At 42.3% G+C, this 14,474-nt stretch overlaps 1 protein-coding gene across 6 annotated transcripts in view; it reads left to right on the top strand.

The window, feature by feature from the left end:
- Nucleotides 1–14,474, top strand: part of tspoap1 (TSPO associated protein 1) — a 77,700-nt gene that overhangs the window by 9,204 nt on the left and 54,022 nt on the right. The gene's annotated exons all lie outside the window — the stretch shown is intronic.

Here is a 14,474-nt window from a genome sequence, read left to right as displayed (position 1 = left end):
GACAGCTGAATGAGTCTGGGCCCCGTTGAGCTGCTATAACTTGCTACACCATTTATCTTTGTTTTGCCATGTGATTGTTTTTAGTTTTATCTTTTCAATCACATAGTGTTCACAGAGAAATTTCCACTTTTTTGACAGCATTTTTTCTCCCCAAAACATTGGCCCTTCCTTGTTTATCTGAGGCTCTGAATGTTTCTGTAGTTATGACACAATTTCATCATTTAAGCAAAGTAGTAATCTGTGTGCAATATTACCCACTCTCTTCCCCACCCCCACAACTTTATTACCCACAATCACCATTTAGCAAAAGCTAAACACACATCCTGGCAGAAAATCTGTGGCCACACACCCTGAGAGGGAGCATAAAGTGATGCCTAAGAAATGATTATTTGGTCTTTTTATAGTAGCGATCGGCAGCTGTGTTTTCCACCAGGAATCTGCCAGTCTTACATTACTGTATAACTACACTGTTATTTGCTGTGCAGGTACCACAGTTGGCCTTTTGTTTTGTTTCCCTAGTCCCGCCCATAATTGATGACTGTCTGCGGTATGTTGTTGTATGCTAGGATGCTTTTATATAACAATGTACCAAATTGTATTACCCCCCCCCCCCCCCCCCCCCCACCCCCAAAAAAAAGAGTAAAATATTGATGTAAGAAACAGAGCATGTTTTGCATGGAACTGCCCTGTGGAGAAAATTGGTTGGTTTTAATGTTTTGGTGTAGTTTATCAGATTTTAATTATACAGAGTGGCTTGGCTTAAGAATCAGAAAGTATTTTATTCATTCATTAATTCACAGAAGTGGTTAGAGCTCATATTACATACATTTTTTAAGAAGTTGCTGCTGTAAACATTTCCTGTCCATGCACAAAAGAGGCATGGTTTTACTGAAGTCTAAGCATTGTTGACTTTCTGTGCTCTGTGATCTGCACTTTTTAACACCTGCTTTGATTCCATATTTCTGATTGCTAAGTTCCATATGGAGCTACATACAAAATCCATTTATCCGATCACTCTACTGACGCGTGTATCTTTAAAATTGACCCTGCATTCAGATTACATTAAAGGTCAACAAGCTGTGGTTTCTGTTCAGTTTTACATCGTCTAATTCCAGCTGCTGAAAACAATGATTATGTATATTTTTCTTGGCCTGAGAGAAGTGCAGAGGTATGCAGTTGTGTTTCTGCTCTGAGAATCTGCTCAAGCCTACTCTATCACCTCAGTCACTCTTGAGGGGACATTAACCACTTTGTAAAATATCCAAATCATAAGAATATGTGTCACTCGGGTGTTTTGTCAGATGTAGTTTGAAAGCCAGTAAATATAGTTTTTGTTACCTTGTCAGTGTGTCAGTTTTCCAGCTATGGATGAAGTGGCATAACTGCTACTCAGCGAAAATCTGGTAAGCTGTTTCTTCCTACTCGATTAGCTTAGTGACACATGCATGCAGGTTTGTCAGGTTAAGAGGGAGATTTAAAGGCCACGTTTTCAGATTTTTGGTCATAGTCATTGTTCACCTCAGCAATCCAAATGAGTCAATTGAGGTTTTAAGTAGTTTATATTTTTTTGTATTTTGTTCAGATGAATGAAATATGGGTGTTGAGTTGCAGTTACCATGTTTGCCCCTGGTTTGTGTAGGTTTTCTTTCACAAACTAAAGACTGTTTGCAGCAATTAAAAACACCATGCAGAGGACAGATGGACAGTTGTATCCAAGTTATTAGTAATGGTTAGAATCGAAGCAATTAAGTAGTTATGTGAAAAATACAATTTAAATATCAGACATCAGACTAATGTATCTTATTTTCTGGGCAATACAAATACACTTTATTATTTTTATTAATTCAGTTTAATTCAATTTTATTTATATTGCGCCAAATCACAACAACAGTCGCCTCAAGGCGCTTTATATTGTACAGTAGATCGTACAATAATAGATACAGAGAAAAACTCAACAATCATATCACCCCCTATGAGCAAGCAATTTGGCGACAGTGGGAAGGAAAAACTCCCTTTTAACGGGAAGAAACCTCTGCCAGAACCAGGCTCAGGGAGGGGCGGCCATCTGCTGCGACCGGTTGGGGTGACAGAAGGAAAACAGGATATGACATGCTGCGGAAGAGAGACAGAGATTGATAACAGGTATGATTCAATGCAGAGAGGTCTATTAACACATAGTGAGTGAGAATGGTGACTGGAAAGGAAAAACTCAATGCATCATGGAAATCCCCCGGCAGCCTATGTCTATTGCAGCACAACTAAGGGAGGATTCAGGGTCACCTGAAAACTGAAGGCTCTCCCTCCCATTCTACTTTTAAATACTCTAGGAACAACAAGTAGGCCTGCAGTGTGAGAGCGAAGTGCTCTAATAGGGTGATATGGTGCTACAAGGTCATTAAGATAAGATGGGGCCTGATTATTTAAGATGTTGTATGTGAGGAGCAGGATTTTGAATTCAATTCTGGATTTAACAGGAAGGCAATGAAGGGAAGCCAATACAGGAGAAATATGCTCTCTCTTTCTAGTTCCTGTCAGTACTCTTGCTACAGCATTTTGGATTAACTGAAGGCTTTTCAGGGAGGTTTTAGGAGATCATGATAATAATGATTTAAAGTAGTCCAGCCTGGAAGTAATAAATGCATAAACTAGTTTTTCAGCGTCACTCTGAGACAGGATATTTCTAATTTAGAGATGTTGCGCAAATCGGAGAAAGCAGTCTTACATATTTGTTTAATATGTGCATTTAAGGAAATGTCTTGGTCAAAAATGACTCCAAGGTTCCTCACAGTGTTACTGGAGGCCAAGGTAATGCCATCCAGAGTAAGAATCTGGTTAGATACCATATTTCTAAGATTTTCAGGGCCGAGTACAATAACCTCAGTTTTATCTGAATTAAGAAGCAGAAAGTTAGCGGCCATCCAGGACTTTATGTCTTTAAGACATTCCTGCAGTTTAACTAATTGGTGTGTGTTATCTGGCTTCATGGACAGATAGAGTTGGGTGTCATCTGCATAGCAGCGAAAATGTATACTATGTCTTCTAATGATACTGCTTAGGGGAAGCATGTATAATGTAAACAGAATTGGTCCTAGCACTGAACCCTATAGAACACCATAATTAACCTTAGTGTGGGAAGAGGACTCTCCATTTACATGCACAAATTGGAGTCTATTAAATAGATATGATTCAAACAACTGCACTGTAATACCTACAGCAGGGGTCGACAACCTTTTTGATGATGAGTGCCGTCTAAAATTTCCTCAGAAGTCAATGTGCCATATGATTGCATTAGCAATAAATTTAATAACGCTCTATATGAACAGCTACACACTATATAGAACAACTTTACAGAATTATATTTCTTCGCAGATGTTGGCAGCTATCAGTGAATAGTTATTAGCTATTTTGAAACAAAAAAAGACACTTTTTATCCATAACAGCAAATGAACTGTACAACAGAAAATGCAAATGCTATGTATGGTCTCCTCACAACCCTGAAAACAAAAATGCTGTTGTGACAGTGATGTACAGTCTCGTTGGTATATCTATGATTTCTATACATTTTACATCAGACAAAAACTTTGGTTGTAAGATTCAGATAATTATTTATTAAAAGCTAGACATTTTAAATGAGAATAAGAAAGAAAAGTATTTCTTTGCTGGTTTATATCTGACCCAGATAGACTGCAGGTCATAACTTCTTACCTGAAGTTCAGTTCACCTGACACTCGGACTGGCGGCCGCCTCGGGTCTCTCCTGCCTCCTCCCCTTTCCCTCAACCACCTGCTGGCCTCCGTGGAAGCTCCGCCATAGCCACCACCAAACAACAGAGTTATTTTTACATTTTACACATCGGCCAGCATTTGGCCAATTCACCACCTTTCATTGTTTACACCGTTACAAAAAAAGAACAAAAAACCATCAGCCCATAAAAACGAAAAATCACATCGGCCCACCGGGCAAATGCCCGGTATACCCGGTGGCCGGTCCAGCTATGGTCGTGCCATCAGTTAACCCTTTGCGTGCCACCCGGGGTTGCCAGCCCCTGACCTACAGCGTGCTCTAATAGAATATTATGGTCATCAGTATCAAACGCTGCACTAAGGTCTAGCAGGACAAGCACAGAGATGAGTCCACTGTCAGAGGCCATAAGAAGATCATTTGTAACCTTCACTAAAGCTGTTTCTGTGCTGTGATGAGCTCTGAAACCTGATTGAAACTCTTCAAATAATCCATTCCTCTGCAGATGATCTGTTAGCTGTTTGACAACTACTCTTTCAGGGATTTTTGATATGGTTGGAGATTGGCCTATAATTAGCTAAGACTGCTGTGTCTAGGGATGGCTTTTTAGGTTTAACTACTGCCAGCTTGAAGGCCTGTGGTACATAGCCAATTATTAGAGATAGGTTGATCATATTTAAGATTGAAGCATTAATTAATTAATGGCAGGAAAAGACACGTTGATGGTTTGGAGGAAGTAATTATTGAAGTTAACTCAGAAAGATCAATTGGAGAAAAAGAGTCTAAATGAATATCAATGGTACTGAAAGTAGCTGTAGATAATATTACATCTCTGGGATGATTATTGGTAATTTTTTCTCTAATGATTAAAATTTTATTTGTGAAGAAGTTCATGAAGTAATTAGTAGTTAACGTTAAAGGGATAGTTGGCTCAAAAGTACTCTGACTTTTTGTCAGCCTGGCTACAGTGCTGAAGAGAAACCTTTTAAATGAATTAAAAGTCTGTATTGGTCTTTTGTTGATTAATAGGCTGGTGTGAAAAATTGCTGCACAGGCCGACTGTGCTTCGAAATTTCTGGTAGTTAGAATGACTCGGGAGTGTTGATTCATTGATTCATTTAAACCAGCATCATCCTGCTGCAACCAGGTTTCTGTAAGGCAAAGTAAATCAGTTTGTTGATCAATTATTAAGTCATGTTCTAACAGAGACTAGGAGGAGAGAGACCTAATGTTTAATAATCCACATTTCATTGTTTTACTCTTTGGTTCAGATGTGGATACTGTCTTGTTCTTTCTTTGTGATTTTTTTATGTTTAAATTGTTTATTGCTGGCTTTTAGTTTGTTTTTTGTCTGTTTGGGAGCTGACACAGTCTCTATGGAGATGGGTTTTTGGGGGGGTAGCAGGAGGAGAGAAGCTGCAGAGAGGCGTGTAAGACTGCAACTCTGCTTCCTGATCCCAACTCTGGATAGTCATATTTTGGGGGGTTTAATAAATTTGTCCATATTTCTAGAAATGAGAGCTGCTCCCTCCAAAGTGGGATGGATGCCATCTCTCCTGACAAGACCAGGTTTCCTCCAGAAGGTTTACCAATTATCTATGAAGCCCACATTGTTTTTTGGACACCAGTCAGACAGCCAGCAATTTAAGGAGAACATGTGGCTAAACATGTCACTCCTGGTCTGATTGGGGAGGGGACCAGAGAAAACTACAGAGTCCGATATCGTTTTGGCAAAGTTGCACACCGATTCAATATTGATTTTAGTGACCTCCGATTGGCGTAACCGGGTGTCATTACTGCCGATGTGAATTATTTACTGAATTTATGTTTACCCTTAGCCAGCAGTTTTAAATTTCCCTCAATGTCGCCTGCTCTGGCCCCTGGAAGACAATTGACTATGGTTGCCGGTGTCTCTAGCTTCACATGTCTGAGAACAGAATCACCAATTACCAGAGTTTGACCCCCGGTGGGTGTGTCGCCGAGTGGGGGAAAACGGTTAGACACATGAACAGGTTGGTGGTGTACCTGGGGCTTCTGTTTAAATCTCTGTTTATGCTCCCTCCTCACTGTCACCCAGCTGCCCTCTTTCCCCAGCTGCTTGGGGTTTGCCGGGGAACAGCTAGCGGGTCCTATGTTATCTTCGGCTGCACCAGCTACAGGGGCCTGGCTAGCTACGGGTGAATCAAGGGTGCGAAGCCGAGTCTCCAATTCAGTATTACTATTATCTATTATGAGGTATTCTTGGGTCACATTTATTTGTGTGCTACACCAATCAGAGGTCTAGACGCCCACCTTGCAGGTCAACTGCAACGCTGTTTGGTCCAACTGGGCTTAAAAGCGAATTGGTTTGCCCAGAAGATCTGATTTTATGCTAAATTTGACTGTAACTTCCTTAATTCAGTCTTAAAGAGGATGTTTTCACTCCATCTGACTAGAGTCTATGAATTGTAATAATATACATGATTAATATACACTAAGGGAAAAAATTATTTAAAACCCTGCCGATTTTGTAAGTTTGCCTACCAACAAAGAAATGATTAGTCTGTAATTTCAATAGTAGGAAAAAAGCATTTAAAAAAGTTATAAATTAATTTGCATTTTCATGAATGAAATAAGTATTTGATCCCTTTGCAAAATATGCTTTAGTGCTTGGTGGCAAAACCTGGCAAGCACAAAGATCAGATGTGTTTTGTAGTTGGCCACAAGTTTTGCACATATCTCAGGGGGGATTTTGTCCCACTCCTCTTTGCAGATCCTCTCCAAGTCTTTAATGTTTCATGACTGATGTTTGGCAACTCGAACCTTCAGCTCCCTCCACAGATTTTGTATAGGATTATGGTCTGGAGACTGACTTCGCCTATCCAACGCCTTGATATGATTCTTCTTGAGCCAATCCTTTGTTGCCTTGGCCATGTGTTTTGGATCATTGGCATGCTGGAATACCCACCCACGACCCATTTTCAATGGCCTGGCTGAGGGAAGGAGGTTCTCACCCAAGATTTGATGGTACATGGTCCAATCCATCCTCTCTTTGATGCGGTGCAGTTGTCCTGTCCCCTTGGCAGAAAAACACCCCCAAAGTATATAGTTTCCACCTCCATGTTTGATGGTGGGTCAGTGGTCTTGGAGTCATAGGCAACATTTCTCCTCCTTCAAACATGGCGAGTTGAGTTGATGCCAAATGGCTCGATTTTGTTCTCATCTGACCACAACACTTTCACCCAGTCCTCCTCTGAATTATTGAGATGTTCAGTGGCAAACTTCAAAACGGGCCTGTGCTGTACTGCTTTCTTGAGCAGGGGGATCTTGCTGGCACTGCAGGATTTTAGTGGTACCAAGGGTTTTCTTGGTGACTTGGTGTCCCATTGACAAATTCCTCCAGAGTAGTTTTGGGTTGGTTCACACCTTTCTCATTATCATTGAAACTCTACGAAGTGAGATCTTGCGTGGAGCTCCAGAAATTGGCAGTTATTTTATGGTTCTTCCATTTATGAATAATCACACCAGCTGTTGTCACCTTCTCACTCAGCTGCTTGGCGATGGTCTTGTCACCCTTTCCAGCCTTGTGTAGGTCCACAATCTTGTTCTGACATCCTTGGAAATCTCTTTGGTCTTGGCCATGGTGCAGAGTTTGGAATCTGGATAGATTGATTGCTTCCATGAACAGCTGTCTTTTATACTTGTGTGAAATACACCTGGGAGTTGGAAATCTTCCTGATTGATAGTGTTGCAGCCGGTCTAGGGGACCCGACCGCAACAAGAGGAATGATCCACCCCCAGTTCGATCCCAAGCAGCACATCACACATAAGTTAAAATAAGAAATGGTTTATTTACTGGAACGAAACAAAAACGGGTTTCACAGGAGTCACTCAGGCTTCGGGGTGGACCTACGCCGAAATAACAAACAAAAGGAAAACAGCTGAGAGGAGCGACTGCTTGCCTATCCCTAAAGAAACATAACCAAATGACAATCACTTACCTCCCTGCCTAACAAAACATGAGAAAACTGCCCAACTGAAAAGGCGATCCACCCCAATTCCTCCTGGATTCACAAAACGCCGGAGGACACTGATTCAGAGAGTCAGCTGCAGTGACCTGCAGCAAAAGCCTGCACGCATTCATTGGTCAGCATATTTATGTCTAACTGCCTGATCATTTTTTCATAAGCACTTACTTTTTAAGTATGTTTTTTTTTATCACCCATGAACCCATGAAGGGCATGTCGCAGCCCCAGCTGGTTGGGGTAAGACCTAAGATGGATGGATTGCCGTCCTCAACCCTGACGTTTTATACTCCGCCTCCAGATCATCATCCAATCTGGGCACGCCATCTTCGGGATCCACCACTCCTGGAGGCGCACCTGCACACTCACATTTACATGTCAGAACCCCAGCCCACGACGGCAGCCATAACAATAGGGTGTCAAATACTTATTTCCTTCATGAAAATGTTAATTAATTTATAACTTTTTTGAAATGCATTTTCTGGATTCTTTTGTTATTGTTCTGTCTCTCACTGTTCAAATAAATCATTGAAATTATAGACTGGCCATTTCATTTTTAGTGGGCAAACTTACAAAATCAGCTGGGGTTCAAATATTTTTTTCCCTGACTGTAATTAATTTAATACTTAAAAAAACTCACAAGATAATGAGCCTAGCGTTCAAAGTTTAACACTAAGCAAAAAGGTGATTAAAATAATTCACTAATTAACCCTGTGATTGTGATTGCCCTGTTTGGGGCGATCGTGGCTCAAGAGTTGGGAGTTCGCCTTGTAATCGGAAGGTTGCCGGTTCGAGCGTCCCGGCTTGGACAGTCTCGGTCGTTGTGTCCTTGGGCAAGACACTTCACCCGTTGCCTACTGGTGGTGGTCAGAGGGCCCGGTGCCGCCAGTGTCCGGCAGCCTCGCCTCTGTCAGTGCGCCCTAGGGTGGCTGTGGCTACAATGTAGCTTGCCATCACCAGTGTGTGAATGTGTGTGTGAATGGGTGGATGACTGGATATGTAAAGCGCTTTGGGGTCCTTAGGGACTAGTAAAGCGCTATATAAATACAGGCCATTTACCATAATCGTACATCAGAGAAACACCAGTCATAGAACTGGTCATTTTCTTTGTTGCAAAACAATTAATGGATTTGCAGAATGACTGCTTATTGGTCTGGCAAAACCCCATCACCACCTCCTCACGGTGCCAGCTGGGAACAATGACCCATTGGGAAGTTGGCCAGCGGTGAGGGTCATTGATGTCAGGGGGAGCGATGCGCCAGTCAGCGTATTCTTCGGTCACACCGAATGCAATGCCAACTCAAAATTTGAAAACGAATACTAGGGCAACGCGCGTCGTCCTCGCCCAAACAACGTGAGAAGAGGACGAGTGCTACCTGCCAGTGGATGGGTCAGGCCAAAGGAGCTAGCCCAATTACTATGCCTCCGTGCCCTGAACGTTGGTACATTAACCGGAGGAAGCTGCGAACTAGCCGACACTCTCAATAACCGCCGCATCGACATTGCGTGCATTCAAGAAACGGAATGGAAAGGGGCGTATGAAAGATTCAGTATCTTCAGTCTTCAGTGGACACGCCATTTCTGGCACAAAACACCTGTAAAAGATGGTCGATTTAGGAGGTGACCCCGACAACTTCAGCCTGTCAAACATATTAATGGAGCAGTATGTTTAAAAAAAAAATCTAATTAAGCATGCACTCAGTACCCTAAGAATTATTATGGTAGTTAAACACAGTGATAGTTGTATATCATATTATATCACTTCAAACAGAGGTGACCCAGTAATGCTAAAATACAAAGGTTTGGACACCGTTTTGCATGTTTCCCTACTGTAGGGGTCTCTGCAAGCATACAGAGGGGGTACTCTGAGAGGGTACAAGATGACAACTTTGGAATTCTACTAGAAACAGTCGATCATATTTGTTTGTCAAAGCTGAATTCAGGGCGAACTACGCTAAATTAGCGTTTTTAGCTAGCAGCTACAATAAGCATAAAAGTTACCTTACGGCTATCATTTGTTAACATGACGCTTGTTCTTATACATGTAATACATTTATTACCAACCTGAGAGTTTATCCGCTATTCGACATGACGAATGACGAATGACTTCTGAAGTCTTAATTCAGCTCAAGATGCTGTAGATTCCCGTCAATAACACTTTCGGTCCGCTAGTAAAACGTAGTTCTATTAATCTGCGCTTGAACCGGAACTGGATGTAAGTTCCAAAAAACGGAATTTTGGGACTTGAAATTGAATTGTAGAACTGAAACTGAATGGTGAGAAGGGAATCTGAAATTATTCGAGAGCTGAATTTTGAGCTGAGGTTGAACACCAAGAAGACTGAGTACTTAGAAGCCGGCCCCCAAACCGACTGCACCATCAGCATCAATGGAGAATACCTGGCGAAGGTATCTCACTTCAAGCACCTCAGATCAATGATCAACAATGACGACGACATCCTGCCAGACGTACGACCCAATGCGCCCTGGATGAAGTTGCGCCAAGTCACTGGTGTCCTGTGCGACCGACGAATGCCTGACATCCTTAAGTCGAAGATCTAAAAGAGCGTAGTGCGCCCTGTGGCCCTTTACGGATCAGAGTGTTGGCTGGCCACCTCAAAGCACGAACAGGACCTTCACACAGTGGAAATGCGGATGCTGCGATGGTGCCTGGGCCTGACACGATGGGACCACGTCATGAACATCAACATCCAAAAGCGGCTGGGCATTGCGCCGATCACGGAGAAGATGCAACGAGCGCGACTGCGATGGTATGGGCACGTGGTCAGAAGTGACGAAAACTCAGTGGCAAGAATGCACTGCGACTCAGCCCCCAAGACCAGCGACCAAGGGGCAGACCAAAAAGGCGATGGATGGACCGAATCAAAGACGACGTGAAGAAGATTGGCCGAATGGAGGCGGCTTTGCAGAAAAGCAGACCCTGCAGTGTGGGAATAACGCTAGGAGGAGGAAGAAGAAGCAGAAGGACTGCTGATTGATTTTCTTTCAGTCAGCAAATTGATTATGGAATAATCATGGAGTTTCACGGTCACAGCAGTTGATTTTCCGACAATTGTATCAAGCAATCCAGAAAAATGTAACACGAATTTAAGATTTATTTCCTCCATGTGTGGAAATGTGTGTGTTTTATATTGGCCAGCCATGTTATTTCTTGCGAATAATTTATAGGGGGGTAATCCCTAGAGTCCATATACCAGCCTGCACATGAATGCCCCCCTCTCTGCTGTCTGGCTGAAACTGAGATCAAACGTTGCGCTGCTTTTACTAACATTGTGGACCCAGTAGACTGGGTATCTGTTCAACACTATATATGTAGGGTAGGGTTGTGTCCTCACACGTTTTCTCAGGTTTACTCAGTTGCTCTGGCAAAGCCTGAAATATATAAAGAAAGCTTCTAAAAACTGAAAACACCATAATTTATGCAGTGCTGGAAATTCTCTGCAGCACTGCAGCCAGTCTTTAGTGTACATCCTCCATTAGCTAAGAACATCATTTACATATCTCACACTTGACAGGAGCATTAAAGTTTATATTCATTTTTCTTTCTTTGCTCAACCCATTTGCTCCCTGACCTTTTTTTTCATGCCCTCATTCCCCCCCCCCCCCCTGCAGATAAGATTGAATCATTAGCTCATTTATAGAGAGTTCTTCACTGGTTGCCTCTTTAAGTCTTTAGCTTATATCACACATAGGGCATCTCGTCATCCCTCCTCCTACATCTGCCAGCCTCTATTCACACTCTTGTGTATTTGGCATTTTTCAAGCATTCTTTGCTGCCTGTGACATTTCTACATCATTGGGTCGTGCTAGCAAGATTAAACCCATGATTACCTATTTTCTACTTCACAATGGGAAATGCTTTTAGCCTGCAGGATGAAAGGGAGTCTCATTTTGTTGATCCTGTGGTCATCAGAAAAAGGTCACCTCAGCCTTTCATTACAGGAAAATCTACCAGATGGGCATTTTTTGTACGAGGACTTGTTAATGTTTGTTGTGGAGCACTAAAGTGGTGTTTGGACATTGCGACATGGTCCCCAGCCTGTCTGACTTGACCTTTCCTTGTCTGTTCCTAGCCAGTCTACATTATATGAAAAATTCTGTCATCACGAAACTTGCCTCCGCCTCTAGTTTGCCCTGTACTCTAAAACTGTTCAGTATGGCCTGCAAATGGTAAATGGCCTGCATTTGTATAGCGCTTTTCTAGTCCCTAAGGACCCCAAAGCGCTTCACACTACATTCAGTCATTCACCCATTCACACACTGGCGATGGCAAGCTATATTGTAGCCACAGCTGCCTTGGGGCGCACTGACAGAGGCGAGGCTGCCGGACACTGGCGCCACCGGGCCCTCTGACCACCACCAGTAGGCAAACATGGGGTTAGTATCTTGCCCAAGGATATTTGGCATGCAGCCAGGAGGCAGCTTGGGATCGAACCACTGACCTTCTGATTAGTGGCTGACCTGCTCTGCCACCTGAGTTACAGCCACCCCAGTTTATCTGCTTCCTGGCTTCTAAATTGTGTTGCCATCTTTCTTTTTTAATGGTTGCTTTTAAAGCTGATCTTGCCTGATCTAATGTACTGCAGAGCAATGTTGTGTTAACACTTGAGGTCAAGGACAGTCCAATCATTCTTTAACGTGACCGAGAGAGTGAGAAAGCAAATATTCAACAACAGCTAACTATGCTTTACTGTGTTTGTACCTGACCTGTCTCTGTCTCTGGGAATCCTGGGGAATTTTTCACTCATTCATCAGTGGGCTCCAAGTCATGAGATGCTGCCTGGGGGAAACTGCTGTGACAATGACAGAGTAGGAGGGTTGATTTTTGGCAACTCCAAGAGTAGCGACAGGGTCCTTGTGGGCCTGGTTGGAAGAATTTTTCAATTAATTTTAAACACTTCCATTTCTGGCTGAATGCACTGCAGCTTGTTGAGGTCAGGACAATCTGTAGAATGAAAGTGGCTGAATGGTGTGCCCATAGTTGTCATTTGCTCACTTTGGTTGCAGATAGATAGGCAGTTTAACCGCAGTTGCGTATGCATTTTGGAAGAATACACATGTGGCCATTGTGTTGTCTCTTTGATATTGATTTTCTAAACTCAATACCATGATGTCCAACACAAACCACAGAGTTTGTGTTTTGGAAGCAATACAGTATGGACATAATTTTAATGTACAGTATAAGCAGAGCTGTGGATATGAATATATGAGCATGATCTCTAGTCACTTTAATCTATCTCCATTACACTTCATAAATCCACATAATGACGTATCTATGAGGTTTTAAATATAAATTCCGTAAAAAACTCTCTTCAAATTTCCTCAAATTAAGTTGCTTGCTGCTGGGCCATAGCAGGGGGTTAAGGGGCTTGTATGCATATGCAGTTTTCTCCAACAAGATGAAGGATTCTTTTGACGCCCTTGGCATTGATCCCGTGGAGGGGTGGGAGGAGACACAAATCATCTCAACTACATACTGTCTCCCATCAGTCCATTTTCTCCTGACATTGTACTAAATGAAATAATTTAGTGACCCCTCCTTCTTTTCATGTTTGCCTTTTTAAAAGGCCAGATGATGTTCTCTGCATGTCTGACACCTTATTAAGCCTCTGGGGGACGAGGGGGTTGTGGCATTTTTATTTGGGGATTTTGAGATGAATGGAAAGCTGTGCTTGTATGCAATCTAATTACTGTGGTCATCTGTGGTCGTCATCTGCCAAATGGTTAAACACAGTCATCATGGCCTCTATATTTATGTCTATACTTGGATCAAACATGGAATCGCTACTGATTCCAGAGGTAAATTAACATGAATGAATACATCATAATATGTGCTTGCATCAGGATTTCTAGTCTGATCGCCAGATGTAAGCTAGAACGTTCAGATCATGTGAAGGACATTAAGGACATGTATTCTTCTTTTTATCCTCCATATATGGTAAATGAAAAGGGACTAACAGCTATCTCCAGACAATGGATTTTGTTTTTGCACAACCTCACCCAGTGGACGTTTGTATGAGCTAGAGGTAGATTGCCGGACGCCTTGTGGGGGGGAGTAATGGGGTGCCCTGTGTTGGCTCTTTGTTCTTGCTGTATGAGAGAGGACCCCCTAATCTGTCACCGTCAGGTACCCTGGGGGAGGTGAGTCGTGATGAATACAGGAAGGGATTTGAGAGGACACTAAAGAGGGTTTCTTCATGACTTATATATGAGTGTAGAGCAAGAGCTGCTGTTTATAAAACACCCCAGGCCACAAACAGCTTTGTTGCTCTTCTCATATTTTTTTTTTAAAGAGAAAAGCCTCAGCTTTGCTGAACAGCCTTTCCTAAGTTTTGCAGTGCTACAGGCTGCAAGTATGCTTACGCAGTTGCTGTTGCTGTTTTTTTGTCCTGTAAGTGAGTTAGATATTGGTGACTCTTAAAACACAAGCTTTGAAATGATCTTTCCAATGATATAAAAATTATGTGCAGATAAAAGTGTATAATTTTTGTGCATTAGCAGGTTTATCTGCAGATAATCAGGACCATGTTAAATAATAATACTGTTAAAATTGAAGGAATAAGGGATTCAGATTCATGTCTTTTGAGGGTATTTGACAACTTAGCAGTTTACACAACCTCATTAGCAAACCACTCGTGTTACTGCAGGCCAAGATAAGGAGCATCACTAATTTGACTTTAAATTGTACCACTTCACTGATACCATAAAG

The sequence above is a fragment of the Aulonocara stuartgranti genome (assembly GCF_965226115.1).
Source record: "Aulonocara stuartgranti genome assembly, chromosome: 10".
Taxonomy (NCBI): domain Eukaryota; kingdom Metazoa; phylum Chordata; class Actinopteri; order Cichliformes; family Cichlidae; genus Aulonocara; species Aulonocara stuartgranti.
This window is presented reverse-complemented; position numbering and strand designations above follow the sequence as displayed.